The sequence below is a fragment of the Pinus tabuliformis genome, chromosome 8, assembly GCF_031772625.1.
Source record: "Pinus tabuliformis cultivar Carrire ecotype Pingquan chromosome 8, CPIR1, whole genome shotgun sequence".
Taxonomy (NCBI): Eukaryota; Viridiplantae; Streptophyta; class Pinopsida; order Pinales; family Pinaceae; genus Pinus; species Pinus tabuliformis.
This window is the reverse complement of record NC_142294.1, coordinates 411,562,702-411,581,102: the sequence shown is the minus strand read 5'-3', so window position 1 is coordinate 411,581,102 and position 18,401 is coordinate 411,562,702. Positions and strand designations below refer to the sequence as shown.

The following is an 18,401-nucleotide window of genomic DNA, read 5'->3' as shown; positions in this document are numbered from 1 at the left end:
AGCTTTGTTATGAAACCAGCTCACAAAAAGATAGAAAAGATAGATGAACGCCTTAGAAATAAGCCTCTTCGAGGGGGCAACCTCCTTTACATTACACAAATGAACAATTCTTGGATGATACAAATGAAAAGACCTCATTTCTATATAGATCAGTCTAAGGGGTCATAATATAATCAGAGCTGACATAACAATAATAATGTAAGGGCACAATAATAACAATAGTGGGCTTCTATGGGGCACAGTAATAACAATATGGGGACTACATGGGCACAAAAATATAATAAAGGGGTTGTACTAATAACAATAAGGGGTTACACTAGCAGTATAGGGACCTAACATGCCCCTCTCCTTCAACATGTGTTGTCCTCAACATTTGAGTAGTTCTTGATGCTTCTGTATAAATTCTTGTCCTCGCATGTGGAATCTTCAGCGGGTAAGTTCTTCCACTTGATGACATACTCTGAAACTGATCTATTTTGTAGCTTTTGATTTCTCGGTTCTGTGACTGCTTCATGTTCCAATATGATTTTTCCTTCCTTGTCAAGTTCTCACAATACTGTTTGACATGGGATCTTCTACAACTTTTGAATGAGTTCCCAATCTAGGCATATGGATATATGTAAGGCCTAATGTTTGGAGGAAAACTTCGTGGAATCAAATGAATAGGATGATCATGATCACGAATAGGTGGGAGGCCTTTGGGAGTCTCAAATGCCTTGGAATGATTGTCCAAAACTTTTTGGAGATCTGGAGAAATACATGATTTCGATGTGGGATCCTCTAGTGAACATAATTGTGCAATTACACCCTATTGTTCTTTATTTAGAAGCTTTTTGATGTTGTTAGAGTTAATTATCTTTCCAGTTTTTCCTTCAATACCCCTCAATTCAACTTCCTTTCCTTCCCAAAAAGAATTCAAGAAATGTTCTTGAAAATTGAAAGCTATCGTACACAAGGATTCTAGCCATTGGACTCTGCTGAGCACTAGTATTGCAACAATAATGCTGCAACTCCTGGGTTGCCTACTTTACTCTTATCAACCCAGTAGTTTGTAACAAACATGGGAGCGACGATGCTATATGCACAAGTACTAGTTCTTATCGTAGGCTGCCACTTGGTCAGCTGGCACAAGATCACTAGGAGCTCAAGCCAACTTCTATGGATTCCAGAAGAAGCTCTATATATGACAAAGGAAAGGAAAGCTTACTCTACGGAGGCTACTCTACTTGCAGAAAGGAAAAGAAGATTGAAATATAAAGTAAACCTAGCAAACCCTACTTAACCAACTAATCCTACTTTTGCAGAAAGAAAGATGGAGACCATGAAATGAATTCCATTAACTACTTAGGAAGTAAACAGCATCTATTCAAGCTATTTCTAGAAGAAAATGAGCAAAAAACATCTTTTTGGATTTTTATGTATTTTTATGTGAAATTGTCATGCACGTAATTTATTTGTCTGTGAATGTGGTAGCGATTAGGTGGCGATGGAGTGTGGTTTTTGGACTTGAGAAGATGTAGGATGGTGTGGATGGATCCTAGGAGGTCTCAGGTGGCCTTCTGGAGGCTTTTCCAACAATCGGACTTCAAAAGGAAGCCTACAGTAAAATCTACAGGAGGTTGCAAGGGATCTACAGGAGGTTTACAGGAGGATGTCGAGAGCAGTTTTGAAGGTTTTGAAAGTGTGAGAGTGGGTGGAAAGGGTAGCTGAAGGCTAGGATGATGTATTAGGGTGCCTAGGGTTCACCAAGGATCACTAGGAGAGGGAAATATGGTCAGGAGGGAGGAAGAAATCCTATGGAAAAACGCAGAAAACTAAGGCAAATTTGAGGTGAATTTTGAGCGACCTGTAGGGTATAGATCAGGGAAAGAATGTGATGGATGATAGGCTAACCTACTGTAAGAAGATATTTTCTGCAAAAGAACTAACAATCAAACAAGGAGATCAAGTAAGTAAGGAAATTATGTTCATAAAAAAAAATCAGAATTTTACATCAAGCTAATCTAAATTATGAGCTATGGAAAGAAGTGTTGAAAAAATGCTATAATGAGAGAAAGCATGGAAGAAGACTTATTGAAAAGACAACAATGAGCATGGTGGACGAGATCTAAAGTAAAGCATCAACCTTCTAACAGGGTGTAGCACTAGAAATCCTATGGAGAAGGAAAATCTGTGTTTTTGTGGCAGAAAGAGGGTCTTGGCCTCAGCTCATGCTCCCAAAGGGAGGAAAGGAGGCCAGTGCACTATTGTTGGCCTTTTGTATCTTCTATCTACCACTATTCAACCTACTATAGAAAACACAAATGGAAACAACCTTCTAAATCACCAAAAGCAACCTATTCTTAACTAAGAAAGAAATTCATTTAACAACAACTAATTCATAAACTGAAACAAAGCATATAAATCTAAAGAAGAGGAGCTTGGCTACATGGATTGGGCCCTAACCCAAGAGCTTCAGCCCTCTGAGGTAACTTAGTGCTAGCGCAAGAAGAATCTCATCTTTATTATCAAAATAGTAATAAGATTACATGAAACTGTCACCAAAAGTAAGCTCGAAGTTGAGCAGAGAAAAATTGCAACAAAAGTTCAAAAAAAATTTGACCAACTCCCTAATGAGGCCCTAGGCCTCTCTACTTATACAAATGAAGCTCCCAACAACTTCCTTAAACTCAAGGAGGTTTGGCTCCCAAAACTAGATATAAACATAAGTTATCCTCCACTTGCTAGGCTACCTCCTAGTGCATTGATTTGGTTGTTTGTGCTCCAAGCTGCATGAAGGAGAATTTGAAGTGGGGAGTAATAAATGAAGGGGATTCCCTCCTATAAATCCTCTCCTTTGTCCACTTCGAATTATTGCTGCCAATTGTCCATTGAATCTTTGAATTTGTCTTCAAAATTCAACAAAATCTGCATTAAACACATATTAGACCTCATGGCATCATGACTAACCCATCTCACTCCATAAGCATAAATATAATAAAAAAAAATGCAGTAAGCTAAGAGAATGGTTGATTTAACTATTTCAGGAGGCAAAATGAGGCCATATAATTACCCATTTATGGTGCTCATCATCACCCCCCTACTGAAGGTGTTTCTCATGCTCTGAGCAACTTAGTCCATCTCCTCATCTTTGATGGTCCTGGAGGCCTCTCTAGCATCCCAAGCTTCTGATGTTGTTTCCTATTCCTTGTCATAGAAGCTTGCTTTTCTATCTATCTCTTCCCACTGCCTCTAATCTTCCTCTTCGGTTCTCCCTTCTAGCATGCCTAACAGCAGTGGCAGACTCAGTTTGAGGCCAATCCAATTGATCTGTAGCCTTTGCATTGAGTGCTTATACATTGGCACTCTCCTTAGTGCCTCCATCCTCATTGGGGAATGATATTCCCTGATCTTCAAATTGTGTGGTAAGGTGTTCCATCTCCTCATACATGCATGCACACAATCATCCCCAAGTAACCTTTCCATGTCCTCAAAATGTGCAATGGCCTGTGCTTGATCACTTATGTATTTAGGGCCGATTTCAGGATTATTGCAAGCAACTGGTGTGTGTTGATGAGAGCCATGGGATCTGATGGCTCAACTCTAATCATTAGTGGCTCATTCTGCTCTTTGATCATCAACATTTTTACTTCAGTTGCCCTTAACTCCTCATGGTTCATCCAGGAAGCCATGGCCATTAGTTGTAGGTCCCCTAGCCTAGCATTGGGGTCCCACACATTTATCCCTGTGAGGGCCATATTATGCAGGTAAAATTCTACCGTTTTTTCCTTATCTTCTATTGTACTTTGGTCACACAGGCCCATAAATTTTCTGTAATCTTGAAAAGGAATTGTGCCTCTTTATGCCAAGGTCTTGATCTAAAATTTCATTCACTGGTCCTTCATATATAGGGCTTAGGACTTTGTTGGTTGCCTACATTGCAATGCCTCCATGGACCAGCCGGCCATGTGTGCCATTTGGGTGTCTTTCTCCTATAGCTGCCTCCTTAGTAATTCATTTTTTGTTTCAAGTTGGCTCCTTGCAACTGCTTCTCTATGTCTGACAGTACTTAACTCCATGCCCATTTCTCTAAGTTATTATCCATATGGCCAATATCCTTAACTCCCTTGGATTTAGTGATTTGCATCCACCTATGGTCCCTTATTCTTTCTTTCTCCAACTCAAAGAATAATGGGATTGCAAATTTTTGTGGAATGATTCTCCCCCCCCCCAAAGAAGATTCTAGTAAGAGCCAAGACTAGGCTAGGGGTCAGGTTCTTGTTCCTCTATTGCTTCCTCCTTCCCTTGTGGCTATCCTTATATCCTTTTTTCAAGTTTTTCGGTCTCCTGTAGTCTTTACAAGGTCTCCTGTAGAATAGTCTGTGCCTCCTATAGAACTATTTTTGAGTTCTGTAGTTCTACTTTTTCCTTCCATGTGGGAGATCTAGGAGTCCCTGTTTCATAAGTGATAGGTGCCTTGCAAGGGGATTCCTTTCCTTGGGCAGATGGTGAATCTTCAATAACAATAGGCACTTTAGAAGAAGGTTGGGATTTCCCTGTTTTGATCCTTTTTCTCTTCCTAGCCGTGAAATACATTGAGTTCTGCCTCTTCCTCTTTTGTTTTGGTTTAATTGGGGTGCTGAGGGTAGTGAGAGCAGCAACTGCCTCTTTTTCTAGGGTCTCAGGAGACACTTCTATCTTTTCTGCCCCCCTTTCTCCTCCTTCCGTCTTTTCCTCTGTCTCTATTTATTTTGTATCTCCCTGCTCTGTTTTGGTTTCTTTCTTCTCCCCTTCTTGTTCCTTAGTTTCTTCTTCTTCTCCCCCTTGTTGCACTTCCTCCTCACTATTAGAAGGACTGATATCATAGGTGAGGGCCTTGATGTCATCTTCTACTATCATGTTTCAGAAAATTTCCCACACTATGGGGATTGCGAATGTATGGAGGGCTTCTTTCACTAAAATTTTAATTAACCCATTATTATAGACATATTTGGGAATTTCAACCCCAATCTTATTTGTCGATAAAATAGGGCTCTTCAACCCCTAAAAGTGTTGCTTCATGCCCTAAAACATCCTGGTCAACTGATTACATCATTCCCCAAAAGGTCCACCTAAAAAACCAACTAGAACTGGCCAAAACAGGACCATATTGACTGCTCCACTGTCAGGATGCAATGCATACTAACTTCTACACTATCTAGGTGTGATGCATACCGATGAGGCCTTCTGTACGGTGTGATGAGTGAGGATGGACAAATGTCTGAGATAGTTTGGTAAGTCGATGCTCATGGAATCTTCTAGAAACTTCTCCTATGACACTTGCCTCTCTGAATTTGCCCAGGGATGAGTAAGAGATCCAAGAAATCTCCAAGTGGAACCAAAAACAACAAGTGGAATGACAATAATCAAAAAACCCAGACATGACTGACACCCTTGCACACATCTATAAATGGATCCCTCATCTGAGTGATCTAGAGGCCGAAATTTTGTAATTTGTAAGGAAGTGCTAATAGTTTGTGTCTGAGAAATACCATTGTATTGTTGGGTGATCTTGATTTCCATGAAGTGAAGAGGGCTTTCATGCTGGGAGGATGATGCTGGATTAGACAGATGGGTTGTAATTCTCCGTTCTATTTAATAAAGTTCTTTGAGTTTTCCTCCATATAATCCTGTATTTGCGAATGCCATTGTATGTTCATTGTATTTCTAATTCTGCAATGCTTATGATATAATAGATCGAGATGCTTTGATAGTTCTTTGTTACTGTGTTTCTACAGGTACTCTCCAAGTGGGATAAGTATAAAGAGAAGTTGCAAGCTCTGTCAAGGGGGAGAGAGATCAAGCAAGGAGTTAAGCCAAAGATCCAGGTTGGTTCCTTTGCCTCTCTCTTATCTATCATACATAGAGCAAATCCTAAATTGCTTTAAACTATTTGTTTCTAGGGTAGCTGCCAATCCTAGAGGGATAGTCGATCAAAAATACATTAGCCTTCCGAGAAACAAAATGGCGACTCCACTGGGGATTGAATAGATGCTATTTGTTATTGTTGTTTGTTTTATAACCTATAGGCATTGCCTGAAGTTAGCCAGATAGCCTTCAAACTGTTGTTGCTCTACAATTGCATAGTAGATGAATGTTGCCTGAAGTTTATGAACTGAACATTTGACTTACAAACATTCTAGATGCCCTTGTAGTGTCCTATCTAGGGTGCTAGATTAGGCTATATTTATTATCGACCAAGATCAGTAAACTTCGAGGCATGCGTCTACAATCTATAGACATAAAGGATTCCTAACTAAGTGTTCATGATGGTAGGTTACAGAACTTCTTTACGGAAGGTTGAGGTATGCTCCCTATCACCTGGACACTCAGGTCACTCAATTCATCTACCTATTCTAAAAACACTGTGTATTACTTAAACCAAGATTTCAATCCCCTTACGAGTATGCTATGCATAAAACCCCTGTTCAGTGAACACTCAGCATTCAATGTTTATCATTCATGAAAGATTGAAACATATTAAAATCATAAGCACACTTAAAATTCAAATATATGAGAAACAGGGTTCATGAAGATGCTCTTAAAAATAACAAAAGATCAGATCCCTTATAGGATACAATTCAACGATCTCAGCGATGAATCCTTCAAGCTACCATCATAAACATTACTCATACAAATTTCTAATTAAATCAATGAAAGCATAAACCAAACTCTAATCACTGTGCATACTATTGAATATTCAGAAGTTGCAAATGAAATGAAATGACAGTATACCCGTTCCACGCAGGGCCCGTCCGCGTTTCAAAGGTATACTGGACTGCGCTCAAGCAACTATAGAATCAACGTAATAACAAAATCGTGACTGCAACTGAGTTCTAGTATTTAGTTCAAAAGCTCTGTTTTTCAGAATGATACATTGATAACAACTTAACTAACAACACATAACTGTGTTTACATATGTTTTACAACGTTTACATTTCGGAACGAATGTACATTCATGATGCGACTGTTGCTGCTTTTGCTATGGCATAGTTTTTAAGTTGTTTCCATTCTGAACCGATTCCAAAAAGGAACAAAACTAAATCGGTTTAGAACCCTATGCCGTTGCTGCTTTTGTCGCCAACATGCTGTGCTTTGACCATCATTGACCGCGCATTCAGGAGTGTTGGTTCTATTGTAGGATAGGTGTTCGTCCATGCTTGTACATTCTATTTTTCATCTCTACCCTTTGCTCTAGCTTAGCTATCATGCCATATGTCAAACAATAAACCAATTACAAGATGTTGCAACTTCGTGTAGTATTTTTATCAAAAATCCCTAATTCTTTAACATAAAACTCATAAATCAATTCTAATGAATTTAACAACTATAATACTGTTAACTAATCAATTTCAAGGGGTCTAAGAGATGTATGAAGGAAAAAGGTATGCAAATGATGTGTTTCAAGAGGAAAAAGGAGGTCAAGGAATGGTACCAACATCTCTCCCCGACTTAATGAATTAGCATGATCTCATGCTAACCCCGATGTGCTTCCTCTGAACTTTTTCCCTGCCTGTACCTCTGCTACCTTCAGCAATGTATCTACATTCTTCTTCACCTGGGCATCTTTCTGACCATGGAGCTCATGCTTTAAACTCTTGTACTTCTCCTTGAGGACCTTCTTTTGGTTGTACCATTTAGTGGCCCACTTACAAATATCTGTTTGTTCAACTTCAAGTTCCTTAATTTGTTCCCTTAACTTTTCATTTTTCTATTGAGTCTCTTTACTCTGTGCTCTGAGCATTTCATTTTCTTTCTTGATAACTTTTTCTAGCATATTGGCCTCCATTAGTTCTTCCTTTAACTTCTCAATTTGCTTCTCCAGTTTCTTTATGGCAGGTGGTGAATCTTTTTCTTGCTTGTTATTGCTTTCAACCTCCATCTCAGCTCCTGGTCCAGGTTGTGAGTGGGCACTACTTTCAATATCCATCGGCATAGGTGCATTTGATTCAGGCTGGTCTTCTTGTAGCTGAGCCTTTGATGTTCTCCTGGTTCTTCTTGAATAGGTGGTAAAAATTTTATCTTGCTCTGCTTTCCGAGCATCCTCTCTTCTCATTTTCCTCGTCCTTATACTGCTAACAGGTGGAGGTACCTTGCTTGCTTTGTGTATAGGAATCTCTTCATCGATATCATTCATAAATCCTGAGTTTTCCTGTGGTTCTTCCTTGTCCTCTTCGTCTTTAATTTGGTTAGCAGCCAAGAACTCCTTCCACATTTTCCCTATTCTCTGTAATTCATACTCAATAAGAATTTTAATTAGCCCAAAGTGATATAAGCTCTTGTCTTCGTTACCTTTCTGCTTTTGGATGGTCTTCGACATTTTGGTTAGGCTTTGCAAGAGGAACCATGGCAAACTGATAACACACTGCCCTTTCAAATGTAACAGTAACTTGATATGGTACAAGTAAACAATACTATAGCAGCCTTCACAAGTCACAAACTTTTGGATGATATAGACCATCTCGTCCCAGGGATGCACCAGCCAACTCCTTGGGACGCCTTTCTTCCAATTAACGGATGAAACCCTGGATCTGGACATAAATTGAGTCCATGATTTCTCTTTAAATTGCTTTGTCTTGAAGTACTTCTCCCCTTCTGGGCTGATCCCTAGGGACTGAGCTATGGTGTCTTCCGAAACTCTGAATGAAAAATTACCTATCAGAGCTTTCTCTCCGTTGAATGTAAAAGCGAACTGTTTGGTGACCTCTTCATTACTTCCACGAAATTTCTCTAAAAAGGGCAGCCACTGTATTTCTTTAAGAATTGAAATGCAATCTTCGTGATACTGGGAACTGTCGAATATGCTTGGTTCGACCCTATTGGTCATTTTGGCAGAGAGTTGTGCTCTAACTCTTCTTTGTTTATGTTTTGCAAATTCAACAAAGAAGTTTTGATTTGTTACCTTTTGTCTTCCGCCCCAATACTGCTGACCTGGTGGCGTCCTCGACTCTTTAACACTAGCTCCTTTAGTAACCCAAGCGATGCTCGATTGACTGTCTTGTAATGGAGGTCGAACCCAATTAACTACATTTTCCTTTCGTGGCGCTTGCTACTTTCAGTCTTTACTGTTGAAGTCACAGGAGTCGAATGCTAACATAGAACAACTGAAAATGATAATGAAATAACTGAATTAACTCAATTCATAACATATTCATCTTTTGAAATAGAGGAATGGATGTACTGGTAGTATGGATGCCATCATAGAAGCACGAGAACCATATATGAAGTACTGGGATATGATTTCAGGTAGTCATTTGCATCATTTGGCTTCGTCGGGTGGTTAAATCATAATTTGGCCGTTTCAAACATAATGAACAAGCCCGCATAACATTTGGTTTCCAAACAATTCACCACGTGTCCTGCTTCTATTGGTACCCGACCAAATAGAAATGTTGGGATGGTTGTAGGGTCTAATTGGTTGGTAATAGAGATTGAAAAGGTGATATGAGAGGGGATTAACAAAATCATATAAGTATGAGATGGGTTGGAGTATTGGAAGATGATAGGGATTAACAATAGCATAAGGAGTGATAGGTATGGAGGTGTCTTTGAAATTGATCGTAGCAGTCACAGTTATTAAATTTAACATTAAAAATTAATCTAAGAATTTAAATGTTAAGAATAAGGAATACATTACACTTTTGTTGGTTGTTCAAGCGTTGCATTGGCATGCTAGGTAGGACTAGTCTCTTTTGACTATTCTTTGTTGTTCATAACAGGTCCCATGAGATAGATTCGAATGCAACAGGTCCCTCTGAGATCTTGAAAATGTTCATGCAGCGTCTTTGAAATCCGGAAAAAGAATTATATGTATACAGGTTCCTTGATCTTTGGTATTTGATGAAGTCTTGGTGCCCAGCAACCTATGGATCCTTGTTGAAACTTGATGAAGCTTTGTTCAAGTAATCTTGAAGTAACAGTCTCTTAATAGGTCCCTTTTATGTGTCTTAAACAGGTCCCATTACTGCTAGTGTTGGTAACATGGTCTTCTGGACAGAACAAGTCCCCCTGCATAATGTTTTTAACCAGGTCCCTCTGAGATAAAACAATGACAAAACAACTTCTTTATTGAAATCTGCAGTGCTTAAACAAACTTCTTTGGAAATTTACAGTGAGGAGATGAGATAAGAAATCTTTAAGAATTTACAATGGAGAGATAAGAAAACAAAATGCTGATGCTTCTCTCCCCCACTAAAGTTTTGACTTGTCCTCAAGTCATTATTCAGTTGATAAATCAAACAGGAAACAAAAGAAAAGGAATTCATACCCGCCAACGAATTGGTTTTCAAGTAAGAATTCGGGGTTAGAGTGTGCCAGGGTCTGGTTTTCACATCTAACCCATTTTTATTATTTTTTTGTTGTGTGTGTTTTTTTTTTAGATTTTGTTTTGTTTTTTTTTTTTTTTTTTTAATTTCTTTTGAATTTCTAAATTGAAATGAAATGAACTAAGGCAGGGATACTGCAGCTGAAGGCTGCAGTATCTCAACCTCTCTTTGTTGAGATACTGTTTGGAGAAAATTTTGCTTGCTGATGGGCTTAGTGTAAAGTTTCAGGCGATGACCGTTGACAGTAAAGGAATGACCTTCTCCATCAATAGTTTTGAGCTTGACTGAACCATTGTCGTAAGCCTGAATAATTTGGTATGGGCCCATCCAATGTCTGGTAAACTTGGCTTTATGATCTCTGAATTTAGAGTCAAAAAGTAAAGCCCAGTCTCCTTCATTGAACTGCTTCTTCTTAATATGTGCATCATGCCACTGCTTCCTTTTTTTTGCATGAGGATTGTGGTTTCTTCTACTTGCTGCCTCATTTCATCCAGCTGGTTCAACTGCTGAATTCTTTCTTGTTGTGCTTGGTCCGGGTCAATTTGCAAATCTGCAGCCAGTTTAAAAGTATGTATTTGAAACTCAATAGGAAGCATTACCTCTTTTCCATACACCAACTGATATGGTGTAAATCCTGTAGTATTCTTCCACGTAATTCTGTAACCCCAGAGTGCATCTTTGAGCTTCTCTTCCCAATTCTTTATGTTCATTGCCACAGTTTTAGTGATGATCCCTTCCAAAGTTTTGTTTGTGGATTCCACCTGCCCATTGTCCTGTGGATGGTAAGGTGTACTTCTTCTGCGCTTGATTTGGTATTTGTCTGTGATGTCCTTCACTAACTTTGAAGTAAATTGAGTACCTTGATCAGTCACTATTTCTCTTGGTACTCCATACCTTACAAAAATCTCTTCAAAAGGGAAGTTTACCACTGTTTGTTCGGTGGCTCTAACTAGTGCTTTTGCTTTAGCCCACTTTGTGACGTAATCAGTACATACTAAGATGTACTTCTTACCATTGGAGGTTGGCTTAATGGGTCCTATAAAGTCTAGAGCCCATTTTTCAAATGGCTCTAGGTGAACTTGTGGCTAAAGTGGCATCTCATCTGTAGCTGTTGGCCTGCCCATTCTTTGGCAGCTGTCACAACTCTTCACATACTTCTTGGAATCCTTAAAAATGGATGGCGAGTAGTATCAAAGACTAAGAACTTTGAATGTTGTTCGCTTAGCTGCAAAATGCCCACCACACGGTTCATCATGGCAAGATTTCAAAATATCAATTATCTCATCATTTATTACACATCGTCTAATAATCATATCATAACCAATGTAAAATAAATCGCTATTAATCCATGAGTATCGAGCACTTTGTTTGACTAGTCTCTTCTTTTCCTTTGGAGTAAAGTATGGAGGTGTCCTTCCTGTAGACAAATAATTGGCCAAGTTAGCATACCAAGGATTCACTATGGAAATTGCAAATAAATTTTCATCTAGGAAAGAATCTTCAACTGGAACAACCTCACCTGGATTTTGCAGTCTAGAAAGAAAATCTGCCACCTCATTCTCTTTACCTGGTCTATCTAACACAGTGTTGTTAAATTCCTGTAACAATAATAACCATCTGGTAACTCTGCCACTAGTTATTGGTTTATTCATTAAATGTCTAATGGCAGAATGGTCAGTATGTACAAAGACTTCATAACCAGTTATATAATGTCGGAATTTATTCACAGCATATATGATGGCAAGTGTTTCCTTTTCTGTGACTGTGTAGTTTGATTCTGCAGGTGTTAAATTTTTACTAATGAAATAAATGGCATAGTTACAAGATTCCTCTTTTTGGCCTAATGAGGCACCTACTGCAGTGTCATATGCATCTGTAAAGATATGAAATGGTAGGCTCCAGTTAGGCCCTCTTAAGACTGGTGCGGTTGATAACTTCTTTTTGAGTGCTTCAAATGATTGCTGGTAGTTCTCATTCCAGTTGAAAAGTACATCTTTTGTTAGAAGCTTAAACAAAGGTAAAGATATTTTACTAAAATGTTCAATAAACCTTCTGTAATAGCTTGCATACCCAAGGAAACTTCTTACCTCTCTTTGATTATTTGGAATTGGCAAATCAACAATGATCTGGATTTTTGCTGGATCAACTTTAATGCCTTGAAAAGAAATATAGTGGCCTAATACTATCCCTTCATTTAACATCATAAAGCACTTTTCATTGCTCAAGGACAGATTAGCTTCAATACATCTTTTCAAAACTCTTTCAAGGTTCTCTAATGCATGTTCAAATGAATTGTCGTACACTGAAAAATCATCCATGTAAACTTCAACACAATCATGAACTAAATCAGTGAAAATAGCTAATACAACTCTCTGAAATGTAGCTGGAGCATTGCAAAGTCCAAATGGCAAAACATTATAAGCATAAGTGCCCCAAAGACTATTGAATGTGGTTTTGTCCTGGTCTTCTGAGGCTATCCTGATCTGGTTGTAGCCACTGAAACCATCAAGAAAAGAAAATGATGATTTCCCAGCTAATGTGTCTAACACTTGGTCAATAAATGGCAGTGGAAAGTAATCTTTGAGCGTTGCTTTGTTCAATTGTTTGTAATCAACACAAATGCGCCACTTACCATTTTTCTTGGGCACTATAACCAATGGGGATACCCACTGACTATCAGAAATAGGATATATAAAATTAACTCTCAACAGTTTTTGCAATTCTTCTCTGACAATATCCTGGAGCATGGGGTTCATTCTTCTCTGCGGTTTCCCCACTGGTTTGATAGTACTATCTGTATAAATATGGTGAGTGCATGTGTCGGGGTGAATCCCATGCATATCGGTGTAGTCCCAAGCAAATGCTTTCTGGTATTTTCTCAATAGTCGAATCAATTCTCTTGCTGAGATGAGTCTAGGTGATTGCCTATGTTCAGAGTTTTCCCTAGACTAATCTCTATGATCTGACTCTGTGTGTTTGTGATGGATTGAACTGGAAAAATATCGTGAAATGTGGTTTGCAAAGATTGAATGGTGCATGTTTCTTGAAAATTTTGGGCTGAAAGTACATCTGCAGCATGATATTGGTCGTTTATCAAATTTTCAGAAATATCAGGTTGAGAAAGGAACAATTCTACCAAATCATTATTATTTTGTTCTTGGAAACCATAGATTTGGTCAATGCTAAAAATAGATTGTACTTCTTCTTTATCATTGTATTTATCATCAAGCCATAAATTGTGTGTTACTGCTGGTGATTGTGCCGATGGATAAAGAGTGAGTTGTTTCTTTTCGGTCCCTCTTGAAATGATCATGTTGCCCGATCGACACCCTATGAATGCATCAGCAGTCACTAACCATGGTCTACCAAGGATGATAGGGTGCCGTCCTAAATTGGATTTGGGTTGAAGAACTAAGAAGTCCACTGGATACTCCCAAGAGTCTAGTGAAACAATTATGTCCTCCAAAATCCCTTCAGGAATCACTTTAGACCTATCAGCTAGTTCTAGAACAATCATTGTGTGTTGCAAATTTATGAGCTGGAGTGTTCTCATGGTTTCAAGAGTCATGACATTTATTACGGCCCCAAGATCTATTAAAGTGTTTGGAATATGTATGTTGTTAATGATTGTAGTAACTCTAGGGATACCAGGATCAACATTCTTTTCCATCGAGATGGTATTTGTCATAAGGCCAGCTAAATGTCCTATAACATGAATGGTTTGTGGATCAATCCTTTTCCTAGTGGGCTTCTTAAGGCACATTTCTTTGATTGCTTTAGTGTATATGGGAATGTCTTTTATGGCTTGCAGTAGCGAATTTTTATATAGACATTCTTGAGCTCATCTAAAACATCAAACTGTGGTATAGACATTGGAAGTTTCATTTGGACCAATCGGTTTGGAAAAGGTGGATGCGATGGTTGCATTTGCTTATCTTTGGTATCATCATTTAGTTTTCTTTGATTTGTCATTTTGTTTTCATTTTCTGTGTTTTCTTCTTGTTTATCAGTTATTGGAGAATCTTTGTGGAGTACCCTACCAGACCTCAAGTTGATATTTTGCAAGGGTAGTGTGAGATATGAGGTTCCCTCTTCTACATTGTAGGCTGGCCTCTCTGCTCTGTTATTTGGATTTGGAACAGTTTGAGCAGGAATTTGAGTAGGTCTGGGAGGTTGTGAGTTAGATGGAAATTGCAATTGTGGTGGATTTATTGGTGGAGGAGCAGGTGTTGAGTCTTGAAAATGTCATTCATTTCCATTACACTTTCACTATTATGTCCATTATATCACCTCCATTCCACCTCCATTTCACTACTATGTCGCCACATTCATCTCACTTTCATTATCATTGGGCCACCTTTATGTTTTTCCAATATTTATTATTTCTAAGCATTTTAAGTGAATTTGTGGTTTAAAATTAGAAAATAATGTGCATATGCTTATACCTAACAAATGGGTTGAGGTTGTTGACATGTGTAGGTTGAAAGGAGACTTCTAGAAGACCCTTATGTGGCACTCTAAGGCCAAATTCGAATTTGGTTGGAAAGAATCATGGGATCATGAGGATATGTGTCATATCTCCTAATTGTATTATCTCTAAGAAGACATGTGTCTTATTAGTTCCTATTTTGATTAGGACTCTAGAGGTAGAGGGAGAGATTCATGGATCCTCATTAATGAGATGGCTCTCATCTTTTCGTATAAATAGGAGATCTCTCTCCTTCATTTGTTAGTTTTTTTAGTCCCTAGTTCTTAAGTTGGTAGTTCTTCCTTGATGGCTTTTGAAAGCTTTGGAGAACTTTGTTGTACTTTGCACTTTTGAAGAAATTGAATAAAGCTTTGATGTTCTCAACATGGAAGGAGATGTGAAGTAGATGTCATGGAGCATATTAGGATGTAAGGTAGAGTAGATTTCATTTTGTAAATATTGCTTTGTAGAATGTAAGGTAGATTAGATTTTTCATTCATGCAATTTTAATTCATGCAAGTGTGTTCAATTTTGCTTTGATTTCATGACTAGTGGCATGTGTGATCATCTTGTCTATGTTGCTGACCTTTATTTTTCTGCAGTTTGATTTTCATTAGTATCATTTCTTTAACTTGTACTTTACTTTCTGCTCTTAGATATCAAGTTGTTCATCTATTGATGGTTCTTTTTCCATAATCAAATAACTTTATTGGAGCCAAAATATCACTTCGTACAGCTTGGTTTAGTTTGCTTTAAGACTCACATTGCTGACTTGTTCATAACTGTTCTCACATGATAAATCTAGCTGAAAGGAAAAAAGGTTAAGAAAAGGTTAAAGTAGTGTGATTTGTCTCCTTTATGTAGTGTCACTTAGATTTCACATTGCTTAGATTAAGTTGAAGAGTTACATAGTTGTTCTCACTTTTAATTGAATTTAATATAGATTTCATTTTCATTTTAAATCAGCAGCAGAGATCCTGGGCCGATGTCATTAGTCATTTATTTGATGTCTTTATTTTTCCTTTAAGAATTTGATTTCATAGGTGGTAGAGGGCCCCCGCCTTGTATAGTTGTCATTTTATTTTTGCATTTTATTTCACCATGTATATTAGCTGTACATAAATTGCTTTCAAGTTGATTGTAGATTAGTGATGCACATAGCCTTTTAATGAACTAATGACGTGATAGAATCATCTTGTCCTTTTGCTAAAGCAGCAAGGATACTGGGTCTCATAGTCATTCTCTCATTATTTGATTATTGCATTTTATTTCGATTGAACTAGTTGCATTAAACACTTTAGAAAAGCAACAAGAATAAAACCCCCAAAACAACATAAACTATAAAACAACGAAGTAAGAGAAAGGTTAACTAATCACATATAGTGAACCACACTTCATCAGTTTACGATACCCAGATTGATAATTTATGTAGAGCAATTTAAGACGTTAAATTGACTAGACATTTTGGCGTCGTTGCCGGGGAAGTGTAATTAGGAGACCTTATTTCTTACATCTGAAAAAAAAGGTTAATAATTCTTGAGTATGCTCTCCTCCTGCACTTTGTGTGATCTGGAGGATCAGAAAAAGAATTGTTAAGAAAAATAGGAGACAAAATAAACTTCATCACTTCAATTGATTCAAGAAAAAAAGAAGAGAGAAAAAAAAAGGGAGAAGAGAAAAAATAAACTTCATTTCATTTCCATTTTCACTCCATGCCATCCATTTCATCAATAAAAGTTATTTCCCCATGATCATTTCCATTAAGATTGCCTAACTATCTCTATTTAGCTAAGTGGTTGCTGTGACACTGGTTTCCGCAGCTGATACCGGTTTCCGCAGCTGACACCGGTTTCCGCAGCCACCACTCTGTTTTTCAAACTTACAGTCAAGATGTTAGTGCAATAAAATGAAAATGCAGGTATGACTAAGCAATATAAAAATTCAAAAATTCAGAGAAAAAAAATGCATATAGAAGTGAGTTTATATTCCCCACTGCACTTGTCGTTATCTTGTTGCAGAACAGTTAGAATTTGAAAGTAGACATGGGAAGCATCAGCCGAATTTTGATAATTGGAGCAACAGGCTACATTGGTCGTCATGTCGCCAATGCCAGCGTTGCTCTTGGCCACCCCACCTTCCTTCTCGTCCGAGACTCACCGGCTTCTGCTAAGCCTGAGAGAGCCCAGCTTCTGGACTCTTTCAAGTCTTCAGGAGCTAACATACTCAATGGATCATTAGAGGATCATGCAAGCCTTGTGGAGGCATTGAAGAAGGTGGATGTGGTAATCTCCACAGTAGGAGGAGAACAGACAGCCAATCAGTTGAATATTATCCAAGCAATTAAAGAAGTTGGAACCATCAAGAGGTTTTTTCCATCTGAGTTTGGGAATGATGTTGATAACGTCCATGCAGTGGAGCCTGCCAAGAGTGCATTTGAGCTGAAAGTCAAAATCCGTAGGGCAATCGAGGCAGCGGGAATCACTTATACATATGTCTCCAGCAACTTTTTTTTGCTGGTTATTTCCTTCCGACACTGTCACAAGCTGGCCTTACAGCTCCTCCAAGGGATAAAGTAGTCATTTTTGGAGATGGAAATGTTAAAGCTGTGTATGTGAAGGAGGAAGACATTGGAACATACACAATCAGGGCAGTGGACGATCCCAGAACTCTGAACAAGACCTTATACTTGAGACTTCCTGCAGAACAGTAGATCAAACAAGAAAAACGAATGCAGCAATAAAAACATCAACTCAGAAAGAATGCAGAACAAAGAATTGTTAACTCAGGAAAAATGCGTAAACAGCAGAAAAAACGTCAAACTTCAAACATTCGATTTGACCAAACAGAGACGAATTTAGAAAAACTAAAACATGGGTTTTTTTTCCAGGTGGGTTAGTTAGATAACCCAGAAACTGTTTGAGGAAATTTGTGGCGGTCTGGGAGAAATCTTCGGTTCTTTGGAGCCTCTTTTTTGCCGCCGCGTGAAAAAAAAACTGGATTTGAATTGATTAACTGATAGTTTGAATGCGTGATTCAACTCCGCGTGCCTGAGGGAAGGAATTCTAATTGGGATCAACTACATGCTGGCATCTAAAACCAATTACACGCCTTCCATCTTATTCAATTCAAACCTGTTTAGAGACGTGTTCCAATTGAACACGACTCTCTGCCATTAAATCCCATGAAGTCGCTGTCGGTTAAATGTTGGGAGAAAATCATGTTTGAAGAACTCAGGGAAATGAAGGATTCCCTCGCATTTCAGATTACTCGTCCTAAAAGTCCAGATCAGTATACACCACTTGTGTCAATTTCTTTATTGCATTCTGCGTTTATTGTGATTTAGGGGTGAAAATGTATGCTCCACCAAGTGCTCAGGAAATGACTTACTATGAACATGTTCAGAAGCGCCATGAGGAGAAAGGTTGTTTGTATGCCTGCCTATTCACCATGTGCTGCTTACGAAACCTGCGAGTGCTGCATGGATATACTCTGCTGTTGCTGCCCTTGAGAGAGCAGAGAATGATGCGGTCATCTTCCCATATAGGAAATTCATGTCACAAAGAAAAAAAAAACAACAAAACATTAGGATT

At 38.3% G+C, this 18,401-nt stretch overlaps 1 pseudogene; it reads left to right on the top strand.

Moving 5' to 3' along the window:
* Window positions 1–16,799: 16,799 nt before the first annotated feature.
* On the top strand, window positions 16,800–17,521 carry LOC149235814 (phenylcoumaran benzylic ether reductase PT1 pseudogene; annotated as a pseudogene).
* Window positions 17,522–18,401: the final 880 nt, after the last annotated feature.